Genomic DNA, 23,203 nt, shown 5'->3' on the forward strand with positions numbered 1-23,203 from the left:
ATTTTTATTTTATAAATGCAGAGTAAGTCAGGAATGCCAAATGGCAATGTCATAATCCTTCTGTTCTCTGCCAACCTATTTGCTTATGGACTCAAATATGTTGCTCTAGAAACAGATGGCTCTCTCTACTCTGCAGGTTATTACATAAGAAGGTGAGATGCAGTGGATTTGGTATGATTTCCAGGAAGACCAGAAGAATGCCTCTGATAAGGTCCTAAGTGTAAGTGAAAGAACCGAACTTCTGGATTGAAACCCTGGCTCTGCCTGTATCTGATTATGAGAACTTCGGCAACTCTGCTCATTTGGTCTCAATTTTCTCTTCTTTAAAAATGGAGATAATAATACCTCCTTCGTGTGCTTGTGGGAGATTTGAGTAGTATGTATTTAAGGTAACTGGCAAATGGAAGGTGCACAATGAAAGATTTGCTTTTTAGAATTTCACTTTCATCCCTAAGGAAGAACTAGTAAAACTATGACAATAATGATTTTAAAAAATGCTGTCATTAGGGGCACCTGGGTGGCTCAGTTGGGTAAGTGTCTGCCTTCAGCTCAGGAGGGAGCCTTCAGCTTCAGCAGGGAGTCTGCTTCTCTCTCCCCTCTGCCTGCCACTCCCCCTGCTCCTGCGCTCATGCTCTGTCAAATAAATGAAAAAAAACTTTAATAAATAAATAATGCTTCTATTATTAAAATGTCTCTTTGCATATTCTGCTTGTTATTTTGTATGCCCTGCATCCCTGTCCTATACAAGCAGGATGGTGTTTTCTTGACCTAAAGCTTCGGTATTGTTTTTCAATTTTTCCATGTTTGTTTAAGCAAATTTGTAAGATGCTATTTGTATCAAGTGCCTTTTGAACTGCACCTCAAATATTTTACTCTACCCATGGCTGCTACAACTTGCCCCTGCCTCAGCTCTACCCACTTCTCTTATTTCCTTCTGTGAGACTTCCCCAACACTTGACATCGGATGTCTCTGGAAACCTGATTGGTATCAACGCACATGTAAATTTGGAAGACTGGCATCCTGTGGGATGCTCTTTAGGTCAACGCAGAGTTGAAGACACTGGCTAAATGTCCGCTTTTCAGCCCCACTGACAAGTCAGCCATGTATCCTACATGCCCTCAGAGTGCCCCACTGGGACCAAGCCTCAGTTTCCCACAGCTATAACCAGCTCAAAGATGCATCCTTACTTTGGCAATCCTTCCCCATTTCTCTTTTCCCATTCAGTCATGGCCCCTGAGATGACATCTTTAGTAAACTCCCTTCATAAAAGACGAGTCTCAGACTCTGCTTTTTCGGGTTCAGGTAGACTCGCTGAGGCCAAACAATGCGTTAAGCAAAGCTGCTGAGTGCTTGGGCTTACACATTACAGCAAGAACAGCTAGGCTTTGCTAGAGTGTGCACTGCATCTCTCGAAGAAGCATGCTCTGGTTTTTCTCTCTAAGCTTTCTGCTCTTCTCAAGTAAGAGAAGCTGACATGCCCGGGGGTGGGGGTGGGGGGGTGGGGGTGGGGGCGGAGGCCAGATAGGGCTATTCCACTCCTACTGGAGCCTGAGACAGATTAGCCTCTGGGCCACATGTGGAGTCCCGATCCTCCCTACGTAAGACTCCACCGCTCTTCTCTTCTAGCAGAGTTAGCTCTGCGGCTCTGGCTTTACCACTTCACCCATGCTATCACATAGCTTAAACATTTACTTGGAAAACTAAGGTCCCCAAATCTACTTCCCACCACATCCTCATTTGCTGCCCTCTGCAAAACGAGAATACTTCCTCCCCCCCAAAGCTGTACTCAGTGTGGCTTTTATGTCAGGGGGACAATGGTACCAAGCAGTACATTCTTGGCAAAATGCTCCTTTATCCTTAAAGTTAGAGGACTTTCCAAAACACTTGCTCCCCTCTCTCTCTGCTCCAGTCCAGGGTGTGTGGCCTCCACTGGGTTCATCTGTTTACGTGTCATTCATTACAGGTGTTGTGCTTTTCCACTGGTGTATCCCTTAGGGGTGGGTGGGGAGCAGCACTCTGCAAAAGGGTAGAGCCACCCATATTCTGCATATTTAGATCTGGCCTTGAAGAGAGGACCACAGATGGGGCTTCCTTCGCTCTAAGCTCTATTATACCCCAAATATCTTCTGTTCTCTACCAAGGCCAGCTTTCTCCTTCAGGCAGCCGTATGCTTTGGCCGCATTTTGTTTTCATCGCACTACAGGCAGTTTCTAACCCCCTCTCCCCTCTTCCAGAAGACTGAAGCATTAACCCCTGACAGTTTTTTTTTTCTTTTCTTTCTTTTTGTAATCTTATTTCATCTCCCAAGACGAGCCTCCCTTATTCAATAGTCCTTTTCTTTATTCCAGCACACAGAGCCACAGAAAGAGAACCTCGGAAACAGAACCGGCTTGGGTCCTAGTGCAAGCTCTATCATCTATCTGCGCGATTTTTTTTTTTTTAATTTTTTTTTATCCATTCATGAGAGCTACGAAGAGAGGCAGAGGCAGAGGCACAGGCAGAGGGCGAGGCCCGATGTGGGACTCGATCCCGAGGCCCCGGATTCACGCCCTGCGCCAAAGGCAGATGCTCCACCGCTGAGCCACCCGGGCGCCCCCTGTCTGTGCGGTTCCGAGCAGGTGCTTCTCCTTTTGACCCTGACGGACTTCTGCTATAAAACAAAGCTGGCAGTCGACATCCCAGGACCACCGACTTTCTGCAAAGGATAAATAACACACAGAGGCAATGTCCGGGAAGTGACATGTGACATTCCCCTCCCCCATCCTCCCATCCCCCGCACCCCCAGCCCCTGCTCTCTCGCTCTGGGGACCTGCATTTCACCTGGACGTACGCTCAGGCAGGCCTGACTCCGGCCGTCCGCGTCAGCTAAGGCTTCACTGTCCGGCCACCTCTGCTTCCTTCCCTCAGGTGCATGCTCACTCTTTTAAGATCACCCCTCGGTCGCTCGTCGATGACTGGCCCTGGCCTTCCACATAAGTGTCTTTTGTCACAGGACCTGTTCATTACTGCGTGACCACAGACATTATCACCGCACGGAGCTTAGAGCTTCGGAGGCACAGGCCGCGGGGCACCAAGCTCGGCAGCTCCGACGGAGCACCGCCACCACGCCACGACACCCGGGGCCCTGGAGCTCCGCCGGGCGCAAAGCGGCGCAGGCGTGTCGCGCTCTCCCAAAGCAGAGCGTTGCTAGGAAACCTTCCGGAAGCGGCCCTGTCGTAAAGCGCAGCGCGTCCTCCGGAAGCTCCCCGAGAGCGTGTCTCCCGCCTCTGCGCGTCCGTGAAGGGTCGCGCTGGTGCGTGCGTTCACCAACGGAAGGAAATCCGGAAATAAGCGGTTCCGGTGCCACCACCGCAGGTCGCTGGTGCCGGCGAGCTGTGCGGACCCCCAGGGTGATCGGTTGCTTATTTCCGGCCTAAACAGGAAATGCCTGGCGTCGGAGCGCCTCGCCCTTCGGTGGGGCCCTTGGCGGCGTGAGGCTCGCGGAGCCCGGCGGTGTTGGCGCCGGGGGGGAGCCCGCGGTGGCTCTGCGCGGACACGCCGAGCGGCAGAGCCGGGACTGCCCTCGAGGAGCCGCCGGAAATGCCCGGGAGGCCGTCGGGTTGACCAGGGCCGCGGGCTGGGCTTGCGGCGTTCCCACGGGGCCCTCCTGGGCTGTGGGCGGACTCGGGGCCCGGGGTGCTGGCCGCTGTCTGCTGGCTTTTCCAAATCCGCCCAAGTGCTCCTGTGGAGGGCAAGAAAAATCAAGGCCGTCCCACCTCAAGTTCAGCATTAGCACAGGTACAGCCATCTAAGGCCCCTGTGAATAAGCTGAACTTTATGGGAAAAACTGCAGGGAATCCCATATCAGAAAGACAACAGAGCCCAGCGCCGTGGTAGAAAGTCCCATATTAGAATGAGAACACAGCTCAATGCCCTTGAAAGCCCCACATCAGAATGTAGATATGTTTTTGTTTTTTTTTTTTATTTTTATTTATGATAGTCACACAGAGAGAGAAGCAGAGACACAGGCAGAGGGAGAAGCAGGCTCCATGCACCGGGAGCCCGACGTGGGATTCGATCCCGGGTCTCCAGGATGGCGCCCTGGGCCAAAGGCAGGCGCTAAACCGCTGCGCCACCCAGGGATCCCCCCCACGTCAGGATGTAAACAGAACTTGAGAAATTCCTCCACTCCTGAAAATCCCCTAGATCAGCCTATAAAAAACCCAGCTGTAACCCACTTTGAGGTCCAAGTCCCTGCTCCGCTGTGTCGGGTACACTTGGACCCAAGCTCGAGCTTGTAAATAAACCCTCGTGTGTTTGCATCGTGTCGGTTCCTTGATGGTTTCTCGGATTGGCAATCTTGGGCACAACATTCCGTGCTCCACAAGACTGACCTGCATGTACTTGAGCGGCAGGCTCCCCTGACCTCGGCCTTCTCATAGGAGGTCTGGCCGAGTGGAGGCCCCAGGAAGGGGCCGAAGAGTGAAGCCAAGGTGCTGATCCAGATCCTGGCATCAGCTACGTCTAATGCCAGAGGGCCTCCCTTGCAGCTACCCACCCCAGGATCCCGGCCGTGCCCTCCCCTCTGCCCACAAGAGGTAGCTGCTCTCCCACATTTATCAACTCCATGCACTTGATTGTCATTTTTCCCTTTTTTTTTTTTTTAAAGATTTTATTCATTTATGCATGAGAGACACAGGCAGAGGGAGAAGCAGGCTCCATGCGAGAGCCCGACTTGGGACTCAATCCCGAGTCTCCAGGATCACGCCTTGAGCCAAAGGCAAGCACTCAACTGCTGGGCCACCTGGGGCTGCCCCGAGTGTCTGGTTTTAAACAGCTTAGGCTTCCTGCAGCTGTACATTAACCATATAGTCCTGAGCAATTAAAAATAATTGACTAATTGAATTACCTAGTTGTTATCAGAATGAAATTTAGTGACCAGCCACAGTTTTCATTTCTAGAAGATCTATTTGAATAATCATTCGTTGCCAAAAGCTACAAGATCTGAATATTAACGAATTGAGGGCCATTATTAAGCCCAGTAAAATGCTTGTGGTTTAATGTTTTGTTTTTTTTTTTTTTAATTTATGATAGTCACACACAGAGAGAGAGGCAGAGACACAGGCAGAGGGAGAAGCAGGCTCCATGCACCGGGAGCCCGACGTGGGACTCCATCCCGGGTCTCCAGGATCGCGCCCTGGGCCAAAGGCAGGCACCAAACCGCTGCGCCACCCAGGGATCCCCTTGTGGTTTAAAAGAATAAGTGACTTGTATGAAGTGCTGTGTAACAAGCATTGCATCAGAAGATTTACATTTTTTAATTCCTACAAATCTACTTTTACAAAATTTAAATTATTTGAGTCCTCACAGTTATTGTGTGAGATCTATTTACTGTTTTGACAGGTGTGGAGACTGAGGCTTGAGGAGAAATGCTGTGCCCAGTTCCATGCAGGCAGCCACTGAGGGAGCTGGGATTCAAACCCAAGCTGTCACAGTCCAGAATCTACATGCTACTCAATTTCCTCCTTAGTTGATGAGAAGATAATGAAGAAGAAATGACAAAGGTGTGTCTTTATTTAAATGAAAACTATTTGCTAATTTCTGTATGGCACAAATGGGCTCTTTGAATTATAAATTGTATATTAATTATAATTATAATTAATTATAAATTATAGCTTATAAGACTTCTATTTATTCCAAACCTGTTAGTTGGTTTTGTGCTATAAAGGGATCCAGAGCTATTGTGAATTTCAAGTGTGGGTCATAAGTACTAATAATTCTGAGTTCTCCAAATAGGCGCACACACACACACGAGTCTAACTACTAACTCTAGTACTCAGCAGTTCTTCAGCTGGGAAGCAGTTAGTCTTTTTATAAATCTCCTTATAAATAATGGTTGTGTTTACACAACCTGGAAGTACTGGATTTTACCCTGAATGAGTCATTGCCTTGGAATAGTGTAAACAGAACCAGTGTTAAGGAAGATTTCTTTGTTAGTGAAGCTCTGAGCATTTAAACAGCTGTTTGATTTCACTCCAGAGGTGTTTGCATTTCATTGACAGATGGAGTAATTTTCAAATGGTTTTCAATCAATATATACTAGACAAGTGGTTGAGAATTATCTCTTTAGGGAAGAAAAAAAAATAACAAAAAAATGCAATTTAACCATGGTGTCTTATTTATTTTTTTAGCATCTGGTATTAAATAACTACCACAAAACCACATGTTGGGATGTGAAATTCTATGCAGTCGTCCATATTTAAAGATGTTTATTTTCATGTCATTTGGCAGTTTTTGTTTGTATATCCTTGGTTTTTTTATTTTTGTTTTCTTAAAGAGGAAGCACTATATGTGTCTAAAGCATGGTTTTTGCCTAAATTTATGCCCATGTTACTCTTGGTATCTAAGAAGTCAAATTATATTTCCAAGTGTTATATATACTTCATATATTAGCAATAATTCTAGAGGTTTTTAAATAAAACCCACAAGACATTATTATTTATATTTTATATAGCCAGTGTTCACTTGGATTTACCCACATATTAATCATATTCTTTGTTCTTCATTTCTTCTTACATGCATCTCAGACCATTTCCTTTTGCCAGAATACATTCTTTAGAATTAATTATCTCAATTGCTGGGGGAAATTCTCTTTTTTCTTTCTTTTTCTGCTTTTGCCTGAAAATGTTTTCATTTCACATTCGTTCATGAAACATAATGGATGGATACAGAATCATTTGCAATTATGTTTTCAGCACTTTTGTGCTATTATCCCACTGCTTCTGACTTCCATTGTGGCTATTGATAAATCAGCTGTTAGCCTCACTGATCTGAACCGTAGTGGACTCTGTTCTTTGCTGCCAAAATCCCTTTGGGGCTATAAGGGATTTTAGTCTCAGATGCTACCAGCTGACAGCTTGTGGCTCTCAACCTTACTGGAAATTGCTCTCATTGAGCAGACCCACTTCAATTAAGTTCACGTCCCACTTTTAGAAGCTGTCTATATCTGAATACTCCCCCGGCCTCTAAACAAGGTGACATGAAAGACTGCCAGAGTTGAATGAGGGCCACATCAGGAAGTGGCTGTGGGACAAGTGGTCCTGCCATTTGGGCCATTTGACTCAGCAGACCTCAAGTTAGTAGATGCATCAAAGGTTAGAAAAAAAAAAAAGTACATTGTGAAGTTTAAGGTAAACCAAAATAGAAGAATCACCATAAGAGTTCTGAAACAAGGTAGAAAATTATACACCTTTCCAAACCTGCTTAAATGTTCTACTGGGCCCTGGCAAAGACTAAGTGCATGACAACAAAGTGACCACAAACCCAAAAGTTCCCAGAAGCCACGTTCTGCCCAATACACCAAACTGGGCAGGCCAAGAAGTGATCAATCGCAACTAGAAGTGATATACTGGGATCAAAGCCAAAGCACGGCCAGAAGTGCAAATGTGAGGCACAAAGAGGTGGACACATGTCACCCATCATGATCTTAGTGACAAGCTGATGGAAGAGAAAGGAAGTTAAGTTTGGTTCACAGGGCCATCTCATGACTTTGAATATGAGCCAGTACACGAGCAGAGACAAAAATGGACTTTGGCCACAATGCATTCCTATTCAGTGATAGTTCTGAAGGTGAGGTCTGTTAGGTGAAATTCGTCCAGTGGGACGATCTTTGAGAAACATACCGGATCCTCTTTATGAGGACTAAATGTGTATGGACTCAACAAATAGTTTAGCTGTTTAGTCAGAGGCATAGAAGAAAAAATATTAGAAGATCAGGGACAAAGGTCTAGAATTGAACTATGTGGATAGACTTTCAGGCTTGGATGAGAGATCTTTGTACCTGTATCATACATTACCACTACCATTTAGTATTTTCCAAGGAAGAGACACTAAGCAACAAACAGAATGATTTGGCCTGCTGACATTGGTCAGCCTCTGTCATCAGTGCTGGCACAATGGGTTTATATGTGTAGAGCATGGTGAGAGGGAAAGAGGTTATCTATGGGCCCACAGTCATGTGTTTCTACTCATCAGGGTTGCTGCTAAATATCCAACCTGCCACATTGACTAATGCTTATAAAAAAAAAAAAAAAAAAAAAAAAGGAAAATACTTCAAGGACACCAACAATTCATTAGTGTGTAAGTTGCCTCCATTGCACCCCTTCTTTCCTGGAAGGAACCAAGATTTATTTTGACTTCACAATGCATTTTAGGTGTGAGTCTGACTTATGAACTGGGCCTCAATCAGCACCATTATTTGAGGTCTTACAGAGTTTAGGCCACCCAAATGGATTTCTCACATGATATTGCATCAGAACAAGGAACCCACCCTATGAAAAATACTATGGTATGATGGACAAATATGGGACCCACTGGATTTATAACATATCACCCATAGGCTACCAGCCTAAGAGGGTGATATAAATGCTGAGTAAGTAATCCAGGGTGCTGGAGGAGGCCTAGGGTCTGAGAAAAGAATGTTCACTGGGTCCATATTATGTATCACAGGGTACAGGTAAGGCTGTGGATATCAGTAGAAAATTCTGGTACATCCCCAAGGCCTTGCCAGTGTAGTTCAGACATGTTATAAGGACAAAGTTCGTGCCAAAAGACCAAGCGGAGGTAGTAGGAAACTCAAAAGGATGTGTGGACCAACCACATCCCCCCCAGAGTCATGATGTTTGTAATTTCCTGAGATGGAGAGACACAGTGGGGAGAGCCAGGCCCAGAACAGTCCTAGCAGGCAGTGTGACCTTTGAATTAATGAGTTTAAATCCTGAGTGGAATTAGTAAGTTTTAATTACTTGTCACTTATATTTAAACCAGAAGAGACCATATTGCTTTTCAGTGGCAAGATTAGAAGGCTTTTAACATCAGCAGAAATGGGGACAGCAGAGCTAAGTTGAGCTCAGTAACAGAATAGGTGTGGTTGCACTTCTGCATGGCTAAATTGTGATGATTTCAAAGCACTATATGTGTAATCTTACATGTAGGTGCCCTGACAAGCAGCTTTCAGAACTTCCTGGGAACCAACTCTGGATTAGCCATCATGATCCATTCTCATCCCTAGGGGAGGGAGATTTTAAACAAGAAGAAAGAAATGCATCTCATTTTAAAAATATGAATCTGTTTTTTTGATTTTTGCCACCACCCAAATGTCATTTAACGATTCACTTATAGTCAGGCACCTTTACAAAACACTCCTAAAATTCATCAGAACTCATTCTCATATGTTTCCAGTGGGAATGCAAAACTGTTGAGCCACTGTAGAAGATAGTTTCACAGTTTCTCAGTAAGGTAAACATAGGATTGCCATATAATGCTGCATTTCCACTCTTAGGTATACCCAGAAGAATTAAAAACATGTATTCAAACAAATACTTTGTATGCAAATGTCATAGTAGCACCACTCACAATAGCCTAAAGCTGGGAACAAGCCACATGTCCATCAACAGAAGAATGGGTACATAAAATGAGGTATAACTGTACAATGGGATATTATTCAGCCACAAAAAATAAGTGCTAAAATACACACCACAACATTGTGAAAACACGCTAAGTGGAAAAAAAAAAAAAAACAGGCACAAAAGGTCACATATTATATGATTTCCTTTATTTGAAATATCTACAATAGACAAATCCATAGAGACAGAAACAGAATTGTGGTTTCCAGGGGCTACAGGAGGGGAAAAATTAGGGTTGACTCCTGATGGGTATGGGATTTCTTCTAGGGAAATGAGAATATTCTGGAATTAGATAGTGGTGATGGTCACACAACATCATGGATACACTTAATACCCTTGAATTGTCCACTTTAAAATGATTTAAATGGTAAAATTTGTTATGTATACTTTACCACATTAAAAAAAAAAACAACAACAAAAACAATCTCCAAAACTCAATCAATAGGCAATAGGTACTTTTCTTGTTCTCCCCAAACCATTTTAGGTCTCAAGGAAAGCTTTCTGCAGTACTGACTGAAATGGGTCACCAGTTTTTCCTTGTGGGAGGCAACCCAAGACTCTGACTGCACTAAGTGAAGTCGGTCAGCTGTTTTACAAGGAAAACACCTGGCACCAAATCCTGGGCTTTCTAAAGAACTGCTAGCTAAGCCTCTTCCCCAGGGTAAATTCAGGGAGAAGCACTAGGAGTCTGAGCTTGCCAGGTTCGTGTGGGCCACACCCAGCAGTTAATAAGTTGTTCAGAACTCTACATGCCCCATCTTAATAACTAGTTCTTTTCCCAGTTTGTAGGTTCCCATAATCATGTGGCCACTCAAATGAGAACAGAGAAAACCACTAACAATTTGGAGACGAGACAGAGTCCAGAAAAGGAAGAAAAGTCATGAAAATATAAATTTAGCTTGAGGTGTTCCACGAACACAAGGCAGAGACCTAGAATTAGGGCTTGTTCCGAATTTCAAAATTGACAAAATAGTGGCTTCTCTGAAAGCAGAGTCATTTGGGTAAGGAAATCTCTCAAGTAGCCATCTGTACAAGTGCCAGGGAATTGATTAAAGAATCCAAAACTTCTGGAATTCCAGACAAAAGATGCAGGTCCATCTGGTGACAACTGGCCAGGACAGTTTGCCATACATAAACCTACAAAAACCGACCTGTGGGTAGCAAAGGAAACTGTAGCTTCCTCTACCCCAAAATGATGGTTAAGAGCACTAGTTTTTAAGTTAGAACCAGGCCAGCAGTCAGAAGGAAAAAAACAAAACCAAACATATAAGTATTGGAGAGGTAGCCAGGAGCCAGATAATGTAAACTTTGAAGTCTGGGATTTCTTCTAAGCCCAATTAAAAAGATATTGCAGAGTTTTAAGCAGAATAATCGACATCATATAATTTATATTAATAAAAGTTCACTCTGTCTGGTTGTTGTGTGGAGGATGGGTGGATTGCAGGAATCTGAGAGCAGAGGCAAGAATAGTTGCCAGGACGGAAGATCAGATGTTGATGGCTTGGACCAAGGGAGGAACAGTGGAGGTCTAGACTGGTGAGTGGATTCAGAACATCTTTGGGGGTAGCATCTATAAAACATGCTGGTAGAATAGAATGTATGGAAAGGGAACAGAAAGAGGGGAGTCAAGGGTGACTTCTACATCAAGAGAAAGGCTATAGCACATGGACATTTTGTTGCCCTAAGCAAAGCCAGTGTCCACCCAATGAGAAATCTAGTGTGTATTTGCCTCTTCATTCCTACAAGGTTGGACAGCCCAATGGAGTCAATGTGATACATTTTTTTCTAAAACTTTGTAGTATGAGAAATGAAAATGAAAATGTATTTTCTAAATTAATAATGAGGTAAAACATTTGTTCTTGTAATTGTTCGTCATTTGTGTCTCATATTTATTAATCATCTGTTCTTTCTTTTCTTACTGGTTTGTGAGCTCTGACTACCAATCCTTTGGATGCCCTTTGTCTCCCTAACATTGCCCTCCTCTTACTTCCCTGACAATTCTGTTGCCTCTGTTTCTCCAATATTCTGCCCCGGCCTTACGCCCACTTTTCCAAGCTTCTGTTCTCAGCCCTCTTCTCTTCTTTCTGTGGTGTTCCTGGATGATCTCTTTTATGTATATAATTCAGCAATTTCCTCTACATTAATCATTAAAATCTCTATAGCCAACCATGACCTCTTTCCAGATGTTCAAGCCAATGGTTCCCATTGTCTACTCTGCATTTTCATCTCTATGTCCAGCAGACACCTTCATTAAAACATGCCTAACATTAAATCACAGCCACTAATTTCCTCCAGCCAACTTTTCTTTATTTCCTATTTTTATTCGTAGTACCAAACTCAACTGAATTTCTCAGAAATTCCGTTTCTGTTGCTTTCCTCATTCATTTCTTCATTTTTTTCAACAAATATTTATAGAGCATCTACTATTTGCCAGGCACTGTCCTGGGCCCTAAAGTTTTTGCTCCCTGAATTCTTTCCCTATAATTATTTCTGTATTAAATCTTGTGAATTGTCTCTTTGTGATAACCTCTCAAAGTTATTACCTCCTTTCTTGTTTTTGTTCATTATGTTGCCCTCATAATGCCTACTCTCCCCAGCAGATATTTTACATCTCATCCATAGCATCACAACATTTCTTATTCTTCTCACCTGTGCAAGATGAATCACCCAAAAACACAGCTCTGATCATCTCATTTCCTCCCTTAAAAACCATCTTTGGTAGCACAATGGGAAGTAAAGAAAAATCCCAACTCTTCATCCAACATTGATGACCCTCAGACCATACCTCTCATTAGTCACTGCTCTCCATCCAACTCTCTATGAAAGCCAACTTGCATATTTGGCTTTCCTCCAGCTTTTTGTGTCTTATCACTTTACTGAATATATCTTTTTTTATTAAGATATATATAATTTAGTTACATTAAGTTGGAAAAAAGCTTATGCATACAGTTTGATCAGTTTTGACAAATGTACACACTCATGAAACCAATACTACACAATTAAAATATAGAATATTTTCAGGACCCAAAATTTCCCTTGTGCTCCTTTCCAATCAACTCTAATCCCAGCCACAGGCAAATGCTGTTCTGATGTCTATCAACATAGATTAGTTTTGCCTTTTCTTGAATTCTCTATAAATAGAATCATATATAATATAATTTTTCTGGTCTGGTTTCTTTAGCTAAACATAATATCTATAGAATTCATCCCTGTTTTTTCATGTGCCAGTGGTCTGTTCCTTTTTTATTGCTGAGTAGAATACCATGATGTGAATATACCACAATTTGTTTATTCAGTTTCCTATTGATAAACATTTGGATGGTTTCCAGTTTGAAACTATTATGAATAAAGTTGCTATGAATATTCACATACAAGTCTCTCTGTGGAAACATGTTTTCATTTCTTTTGTATAAAAACTCAGGAATGGAATTTTGAGGTTCTATCATATTTATATGCTTAACTTTACAAGAGATTGTTACATAGTGTTCCCAAATGGTTTTGTCACTTTACACTCCTACCATTAATGTATGAGAGTTCTATTTTCTCCACATTCTCTCATATTTGCTTTTGTAAGTCTTTTGAATTTTAGGCATTCTAATTGTGTGAGGTTGTAACTCGGAGTGATTTAATATTCATTTCCCTGATGACTAATGATGTTTATGACATATGCTTATTACCAATTTGTAGATCTTAATTTGTGAATGTTCTTCAAATTTTTTTCTAGTTTTTATTGAGTTTATGTCTTTTTATTATTGATTTGTAGTGGCTCTTTATGTATTCTAGATACAAATCTTTTATAGTATGTATGTATTACAAATATTTTCTCTCAGTCTGAATTTTACCTTTTCATTTTCTAAGCACACCTTATGATTAGCAGAAATTTTTCACGAGACAAAGTCCAGTTTATCATATTTTTTCTTTTAATGGTAGTGCTTTGTGGAATATAAGAAATCTTTACCTACTTATATAAATTCTGATGTTTTTTATAGAAATTAATAAGCTGATTCTAAAAGTTACATGAAAATAGAAAGGATTTAGAATATCAAAAAATTATCTAAAAAATGAAAAGTAAAACTGTAGGACAAAAAGTACCTAATTTCAGGATTTTCCTACCAAACAATAGTAATCAACATGGTATTATGTAGGGAATGACTAATAGATCAGTGGAAGAGCATGAGGTTATGAAGTATACCCACATGTATCTGGTCAGTTGATTTTTGATAAGGGAGCCAAGACAATTTAAAGGATAGGAGAAAGTCTATTCAGCAACTTGTTCTAAATGACTTGATAAATATATGGAAAAAATACACATCACACCACACGCAAAAATTTATTTGCAATGGACCATACAACTCTAGATGAAAACTGAAACTATAGAGCTAGAAAAAAAAAATCTCATTATTTTCACCTAAAGTTTTCTCTTCCCTATCATTTCCTTTTGACAGATTACCCATACTTCAAGGCTGAGCTCAAATATAACCTTCTTCATGAAACCTTTCCTTACCACCCCATAGAAATAAATGCTACCGTATCTAACTCTTAAAGCACTTTCCTTATATCATGTTAAACATTGTATTATGATCAAGTATGTACATGTATGTACATATATACACATCATAACCAGCCTTCATAACCAGCCATCTATAACCATCCTTTGTAACCAACCTCCCATGATGTGCTTGTTCCTTGACCACATCTTTTTCTTCACTGAATCTCCTAAGCCATGCAGCAGAGTATTCATCCATAGTAAAACATCAATAAATAATTGATCTCAAAAATGTAATTCCATACCAAAGTATTGAAGAAAAAAAGAAGGAAAGGAAGAAGAAAAAGCATCTGCTGCTTGTTTGTAGGATAGGGAGAAGGGTAGTAGAATAGAGGTAGAGATCAAATGCAAATAAATTTTAATAAATGTATCATATACATTTATACAATCAAATACATTTATACAATATACATTTATACAATACCAGTAAGGATGTATCTGCAAAATTGGACAGGATCTTTGCATTAGCAACTACAAAGCCCTTCTCAAAAAATAATGTAAGCTTTACAAGTTTTTCTTTTGGTACAAACTAAGAACATTCATAAGTAACTCTCTGGAGAAATCAGTTGTAACAATATAATCTTCCCCTAAAAGATATCCAATATACTTCTATTTATAGAAAAATCTATGAGCTCAGTATTGTAAATAATTTCACTCTCATTGCCATTGTTGAATATTTTGCTCTAAAAATTATTTATGTATTTATGTAACTTAAAATGTTACATTAAATATATATTTATTATTTATTAGTATTATTTGTTAAATGCAGTTATTATTTTATATATGTATATTTCTTTAATAACTCTTCTTGCATTTTCTCAATCAAAATTCAATCAAGAATGTATTCAGCTTCATGTATCAGCCTCAGAAGGGAGTACGGCATAGCAAAAGAGCAGCTCTGAAAAGCATGACAAAACAGGGAGAAATGATAAAGGATTTAAAGAACTGCTCAGATTTTTAATTTCAGTTGAACAATAAGGAAGCCCATTAAAATCTCAACTTATTTGTGAGACTCAATTAATACCTGTCTCAATATATTCTCTGGAATCATACCTCTGTTTCAAAGACTGTGGATCATTCTGGTTATGTCACCACTTTTTTAATATATATATAAAAATATATTTGTGTTTGTAGGTAAAATATTTTTGAATGGCTAAGAAAAATAATCTAAGAATGGCTGCAGGCTTACTGCCTCAGTACATTTATTTTAAAATACACATGGACTATAAAGAACTTAGAAGAATGAAGTGATTACATCCTGTTATTATTACCATCACTGCTGTTAATAAGATTCCGTAGAAACACTGGAGTAGAGGGCAAAGCCATCATTCATACTCCTGATGTGATTTCACAGTCCTCAGCCACCTTCCTGATCACTCCCTCGTCCTCCCCCAGGCTTGGTTTCTCCTGGATTTACAGTACATCCCCAAGTCAGCAGGGATAATGGGGAGCCAGTCTGAGTAATCCCAAATAGCCCTCTTTGTCCTTTCCCTGAGAAGCCTTTAAATATTTGAAGCTTTTCTTTCTCTCTTTAAACTTCATTTTCTCGGAACAAAATTCCCAGTTCCTTTAAGTGGTCTTTATCTGACAGGGTTTCTAGAAATTTCCATTTGCACACAATGTAACTTAACCATTAAAGCAAAAAAATTTCCTTGCCTTCTACTTTCCATGTTATACATTAATGTATATTTTTTCCATAAAAGATACTTGAATTTACATAACTATTGTTTCAGAAACCAGAGATGGAAAAATTTAATTGCATTTACATAAGCGAAAATTCGGAAAAATTGGGATAGAAAACACCCCTAAGAGCATCACTTTATGAATTAAGAATGCCTGTGTAATGGATTACCACTTAATTCCTTTTTTACATATAAATACATCCTGATTGTGATATCTGAAATACTTTTTATACTTTTTTTTATTGATATATATGGGCATGTAACATTCTGTTCGTTTCAGATATATGACATGATTTGATATTTGTATACATTGTGAAATGAAAGCCACAGTAAATCTAGCCCATACAGTTACAAATTATTTTTTTCTTGTGATGAGAACTTTTAAAATCTAGTGTCTTAGCAATTTTCAAAAAGCCAATACAATATTGTTAACTGTAGTCACCATGCTGTGCTGTGTACATAACGTCCTCAGGACTTATTTATTTTATAACTAGAAGTTTGTACCTTTTAACCTCTTTCACTCAGTTTGCCCCACTCATCCCCCTGCCTTTGGCAACCACCAATTTGTTCTCTGTATCTATGAGTTTCGGGTTCTTACGGATTTTTTTTTTTTGTTTTCAACGGTTAGATTCCCCATATAAGTGAGATCATACTGTATTTGTGTTTCTCTCACAATTTATACTTTTATTGTAAAAAGTAAACTATGCTTTGTGCTACTGTTTCAGGTTTTTTCTGAAAAAAGTAAATTTGAATTTTGAATAAAGCATCTATGCAAATATACTTCTGTGCCTTTAAGTATTTATTTGTTCAAAGTTAACTTTTAACAATTGAAGCTGTGTACTCTGAATATGTATGCATATTCCTTCCAGGGATTAAATATATCTTCTATATTTTTTAATGTCTTCTGTGAGGCATGTGACTGATGAAGTCTCAGGGATGGAATTGGGACAAGGGATGAAGGTATACATGAAAACTGTATAAGAATTTCTTGATAACATGAATGTGGAAAAAGATTTAGAATTTTTATCTGTTAAGGTACAAACCAGGATCTGATGTCAGTTTCAATGCTCATTAAATATTTTACGCATTTCACATCATGAGTTACAACAGAGTGTGTTTTTAAAAAGTCATTCACAGCATGAAGTCATATGACTGAAATAGCTAATGATTTTATTATTAGTCTCATTGCTCATATATATAATGCTCAATTATTGTTTTCTCTTAAGAGTAAAGAGGAAAAAAATCTCCTAGGAGCTGACTGAATCACGCTGAAACTGGGGACATGATGATTTACTCACCTATTTCTAATTCAACATTCAGTTCATTATTTCAGTTAAGCTATAATGAGAATCTTAGTCTAGGCTGAACACTTCATAGGACCAGATACTAATATGCACTCAATCATAAGACATTACATTTAGTCTATTTCATATATCCCCATCCCAATGTGATGTTACGGTTCCCAAGACCTCAGTGTGTCCTATTTCTGCATACTGAAAATATCTTTAGCCTAATCTCATATTTTTGCCTGAGTCAGATAATTTATTCTTAGGTATGGCATGCTTCCCTCAAGTTACAAAGGAAAACATTTTCAAAAATAGGTGTAGTAAAAAGGAGGAAAAAAAATTCCACATGTCTACAAGTAAGTCAAGGCTATGAATCTCCTAAATGATAAACTGGTTTACCTGCTGGGGCATGTTAGGATCTCATTTTTATAACTCATCATATAATTAGCCATGTTCAGTGCCTTTCAGCACCATGTCAGACTATACGTCATGACAAGGATAGTTTAAAATTTATTAAAGTTTGCTTTAGAAAACAGTGTACCTTATAAGTAAAAGAGAATGACTTTATGCAATATTAATGAGAGCCAGAAATGGAAAGGGCACTCTGCTAGGCCAACAGTAACCAAAAACATGGCCTTTTTTTCCGAGGAAGTTACAGTCCAGTGGAGGAATGGGGATGAATATAAATCATTACGATACAAAGCCTGGTCTACGTGGCAAAAGCAATGTCTAAAGAGTGATTAATTTTGACAGGAGTAGGGGTTGAGGAAAGCTTCCCAGAAGGAAGTAACATTGAATTTGGCCTCAAAGGATCAATTAAGCAGAGAGAAGGGAAAAAACCCTGAAGACTGGTATTGGTAATTTCAACAGTGATACAGAGTCAGGAAAAAAGTAAGTTATAGTTAGGGAGGAAAATTGTGTATTGTGGGTAAAACACATGGAGACTCAGAGCATGAGGGTATTTAAGAGAAGAAGTTGAAGAGCCTTGAGGATTGGAGGAGGAGCATAAACTCCAGTCTGTAATCAGTACTCTTAAGCAGGGAAATGGCACAATCAGTTTGGGGTCTGGCAAAAGATAGTTCTAGTGGCAGTGTTTAGGAGCAGTTAGAATGAAGACTGAGAGCAGACAAACCAATGAGAAGTCAGTGGCAATTGCTTGGTAAAAGAGGTAACATGGGCTTGAACTGAGGAAGTAGCAATGGGAACTGAAGAGGGTATTTGTTTAAGAGACTATAAAAGTCTTATCAATAGGATTCAGTGACAGATATCATAGGAGCAAGGGGGATGTGAGGAGTTATTAAAAGATAATCCCCAAGGGTTCTCACCCCATTGATTGGATGGACAAAGGTCAGACACCATCATACCTTTGTGAGTTTGTAAAGTGCTTCTTTCAGCCTGAACTATCCATTCCTCATGTACCTCCTGTAGATAGCACAGTCCTCTTTTTTTTTAAGATTGTACTTATTTATTTATTTATTTATTTATTTATTTATTCAAGACAGAGTATGTGCATGAGTGTGCACTCATGTAGAGGGGGAGGGGCAGAGGGAAAGGGACAGAGAAAATCTTAAGTAGTCTCCATGCCCAAGGATGAGCCCATCGTGGGGATCACTCACAACTCTGAGATCATGACCTTAGCCAAAATCAAGATTTCCACTCTCAACTGACTGAACCACTCAGGCACCCCAGTCCAGCCCTCTTTCAAAGCTTAGATCACATCCCACTACCTGTTCCCAGATTTCCTGCCCTATACTCCACCCACAGCCAGAATTCATCACTTCTGTGCCTGCACAAAATACTAGATTTACTTCTGCTTTTTGTCATTACGCACAAGTGATTACTGACATATTTGTTTCTTCACAGTACATAAGTGTGAAATCATTTTCCACTTATCTCTGTATTTTTCATACCCAATATGGCGACACTCAACAAATAATTTCTATGGCTATTTCCGTATGTGACATTTCTGGATATTGTCCAGCATTAAGGTGGTCCAATGAGAGGCAATACTGAGCAATGATTCTCAAAAGTATGGCACATGTCTTATTGAAGAAACATGGAAAATAATGTTGAGTATGGAAAGATTTTTAATAGTTTCTCTTTTTTTTTAACTTTTTTTTAAAATTTAAATTCAATTTGCCAACAATAGTTTCTATTTTATATTCATAAAATGGGTTAATACCAGAAATAAAAATAAGATTAACTAGTGATACATATAAACTATGTTAATTAATCTCAAAAATATTACATTGAAGAAAGAAGCCAAACATGAAGGAATATATATCATATAATTTCATTTCTATGAAATTCACAAGCAGTAAAAGTTAATCTATATTGATAGAAATCAGAACAGTGGTTGCTTGTAGAAATAGGATTTGACTAGAAGGGTATGCAATTTTCAGAGTTGTGAAAGTATTTTATATTTTAATTAGGTTATTGATTTTACAGGTTTATATTATTTTTTTAAAAGTCATTGTATAGTACCCTTAAGATTGATGTGTTTCACTCCAAGTAAACTTTATTTCATTAAGGAAAAGAAAATTCAGGAAAATTTAAATATCGTCTTTGTTTAGTTGATACCAAGAAATTTTTCCTATTAATTTTATTAGAGTATAATGATAGCATTATGTAAGAACATGTTCATAATATTTAGAGATATATACCAAACTATACATGGGTGACATGATATGATATAGATATCATAGATTGCTTTGAAATAATTCATCAAATATGAAAATGATTCAAAAGGGGATAATTGAAGCAAATGTGTCAAAATATTGATAAATGTGGAATCTGGGTAAGGGTTATGTAGGAGCTCAATTTACTATGCTTTCAAATTAGGTGTATATTTAAATTTTCAAAATAAAAATAGATTTTATAAGAAAATTTGTGAAATGTGGGGCACCATCCCATGATCCATGAGATCGTGACCTGAGCTGAACCAAGAGTCAGATGCTTAAATGACTAAGCTACCCAGGATCCCCAGAACTATCTTTTTAAAATACACAGTTAGGTCATGGTATTCCACTGCTCAAAACCCTCTGATTTCCCATCTCTTACAAAGTAAACTTCAAATTCTTTACGTTGGCTTTTGAGGATGGAAATGACCTTGTTTCTAGCTGCCTTCCTGGACTTAGCTCCTCCATTCTACCCTTTCACTCTCTGCTCCAGCCACACTGGCTTCCAGGTATCTCAAAGAAAAAAAAGAAAAAAAAAAAAAAAAAGAGGAGGAGAGGGGAGGGGAGGAAAATAAAGAAAAAAGAAAAGAAAAGCTTCATCCTACATCAAGGTCTTTGAATTTGTTTTTCCCTCTGCATAGAAACTCTTACCCCACGCAACCACTTGTCTCACTTTCTCACTCTCTGCTCAAATGTCACAGGATCAGAGAGGCTTTTTTTTGACCACTCCATATGAATTATCACCATCCTACCTATGCTGTGCACTCTCTATTCCCCTTTATTTGTACTATTTTTCTTTCAATCCTTTATCACTACCTGTCATGCTATACTTTTTTGTCCATCCTCTCTGACTAGAATGCAAGCTCCTTGGAGGCAGTTTTATTCACTAGGGAATCCCTAGCACCTAGACTAGTGTATGACTCATAGCAGGTACACAGTAGTCATTGTTGAAAGAAGAAGGAAATGGGACATAGTGCCACTTTTGACTTTGAATTTCTAAATTCAGCTTAGAATTCTGAACAAAAGGAAATCTATATTCTTCTCATCCTAAAACAACTTTACCTGTTCAGGAGCAGGATGGAGACTCCCTGGCTAATTAATTCACCTATTACATGGCAACAAGATTAGGAGAATAGACAAGATCTCAAACTAAAGAACAGCAGGTCTCATAGAATTCTCCATTGGGTCCACCCATCCTCCAGGCATGATTCATTCCTCTCTGGCAAGGGGTGGGTGGTAGTGGAGGGAAACACCCATGTTATCTTCCTAATACCCAAGAAGGCCAAATTCCCATTTGGGTCCAAGGGAGAAATACTGGGAAAAGAATAGAACATTTCCTACATTTGCTACTACAATAAAGATGATGATGACTACAATAAAGAAGATAATAATAGGCCTTTTTCCAACCCCAATTCCCTTCTAGACCTATCAGAAATAAATTAGATTCCAGGAAGATGGGCAGAGAGCACTAGTTCTTGCTTCTCCACCCTGGTTTACTCTCTATCATGTTTATTCTAAGCCCAGGGACTCTACCCACCCACTCACAGATAGTACACACAAAGACAACTGGGTGTATTGTGTTGAAAGAGATGATGATCCTTTCCAAGCATGATATGACTAAATGTTAGGACAGTGATGATTAGAATTTGTGGCAGCAAGTATATACGTCAGAATTTTCTAGAACCAAACTAAATTAGTCTTATAATTTACTAACTGTATAACCCTACACTTTACCTACCTCTCTGATTTTGCATTTTTCTGTAGAATATATAAATAAATAATACCTCCTGGATAGAGTTGTTCTGAGGAATAAATTAGTATATATAAATCATCTAATAGAAAAGTATCTGACATCTGTAAAAACTAAATAATATTACCAATTTTTAGTTTTCTATAATCAACATTAAAATCATGTTTTGTGAGATTCCAAATGTTTCAGGATTCCTTTTCCTTTAGTGCCTGCAGTTCTTGGTCAAACCACTTCAAAGAAGGAAGAGGTAGACCAGACAAAGAATGGTGGGCAGCAAGGCACGGTTTAAGAAATAGTACAAAGCTCCTTAAGAGAGAGGGGTCCTGAGAGGGTTGCCACTGGAGTTTCTGAGTCTAAGGGTTTTTATGATAATGTTGGTGGGCTGTTTTTCTTTTTTTAATTTTTTTAATTGGAGTTCAATTTGCCAACATATAGCATAACACCCAGTGCTCATCCCGCCAAGTGCCCCTCTCAGTGCCCATCACCCAGTCACCCCAACCCCCCGCCCACCTCCCCTTCCACTACCCCTTGTTCATTTCCCAGAGTTAGGTGTCTCTCATGTTTTGTCACCCTCACTGATATTTTCACTCATTTTCTCTCCTTTCTCTTTATTCCCTTTCACTAACTTTTATATTCCCCAAATAAATGAGACCATATAATGTTTGTCCTTTTCCGATTGACTTATTTCACTCAGCATAATACTCTCCAGGTCCATCCACGTCGAAGCAAATGGTGGGTATTTGTCGTTTCTAATGGCTGAGTAATATTCCATTGTATATATAGACCACATCTTCTTTATCCACTCATCTTTTGATGGACACCAAGGCTCCTTCCACAGTTTGGCTATCGTGGACATTGCTGCTATAAACATCGGGGTGCAGGTGTCCCGGCGTTTCACTGCATCCGTATCTTTGGGGTAAATCCCCAGCAGTGCAATTGCTGGATCATAAGGCAGATCTATTTTTAACTCTTTGAGGAACCTTCACACAGTTTTCCAGAGTGGCTGTACCAGTTCACATTCCCACCAACAGTGCAAGAGGGTTCCCCTTTCTCCACATCTTCTTCAACATTTGTTGTTTCCTGTCTTGTTAATTTTCACCATTCTCACTGGTGTGGGGTGGGATCTCATTGTGGTTTTGATTTGTATTTCCCTGATGGCCAGTGATGTGGAGCATTTTCTCATGTGCTTGTTGGCCATGTCTATGTCTTCCTCTGTGAGATTTCTGTTCATGTCTTTTGCCCATTTCATGATTGGATTGTTTGTTTCTTTGGTGTTGAGTTTAAGAACTTCTTGGTGGGCTGTTTCAATCTGATTATCCCTCCATGCACCTGTCACCCAATCAGGTTTTTGTCTACACACTCCTTTACCTGTCAGGTAGTTGTTCACATGGGAAAGGGTAGAGGGCTCCAGGGTGGTGTAAAATCTTTTTAAGGGTGTTTTTCTCTTAGGACTCGGGATGGGGTTGGGGATGCTTATCCCAGCCTGCCTTTCTTCTGACTACCCTTCATTACAAATAATGTGATTTTTCCTCACTACCCACCATGAAATAGTTTCCTTATAGTAATGATAATCAGAAATTTTGCTTCATAATTATTAATACAGAGGCTCTGGTGTGTAACCAATAGAAAGTAGCAATGTTCTTCACTTCCTCATTAAAATATAAACTGTATTTAATGGTTTAACCCCTTCTCTTGATAGTTTTTGACTGAATGTTCAATAAGGAAAGAATGAAAGTGGTGCTGTAACCTTAGAGATTTACTTCACTTTATCTTTCATAAATACATCACAAAAAGCATTTGTGAGGGAGGAGCTATAA

General features: G+C 39.6%; 1 long non-coding RNA gene and 1 other non-coding gene across 3 annotated transcripts; one reads left to right on the forward strand and one right to left on the reverse strand.

Moving 5' to 3' along the window:
- Positions 1 to 1,004: 1,004 nt before the first annotated feature.
- Positions 1,005 to 1,149, reverse strand: MIR8840 (microRNA mir-8840). The gene has a single exon (NR_128786.1). It is a non-coding gene; the product is annotated as a microRNA mir-8840 (primary transcript).
- Positions 1,150 to 2,465: 1,316 nt separating this feature from the next.
- LOC111090030 lies at positions 2,466 to 16,668 on the forward strand. 2 transcript variants are annotated; one of them, XR_005370473.1, is made up of 4 exons: positions 2,466 to 3,454; positions 5,384 to 5,544; positions 10,873 to 10,980; positions 14,829 to 16,668. It is a non-coding gene; the product is annotated as an uncharacterized LOC111090030 (long non-coding RNA). The 2 variants fall into 2 exon arrangements; XR_005370472.1 differs by lacking the exon at positions 2,466 to 3,454 and adding an exon at positions 3,531 to 3,778 and having other exon boundaries at positions 14,829 to 16,666.
- The last annotated feature ends 6,535 nt before the right edge of the window (positions 16,669 to 23,203 follow it).

Source organism: Canis lupus, chromosome 15, assembly GCF_011100685.1.
Source record: "Canis lupus familiaris isolate Mischka breed German Shepherd chromosome 15, alternate assembly UU_Cfam_GSD_1.0, whole genome shotgun sequence".
Taxonomy (NCBI): Eukaryota; Metazoa; Chordata; class Mammalia; order Carnivora; family Canidae; genus Canis; species Canis lupus.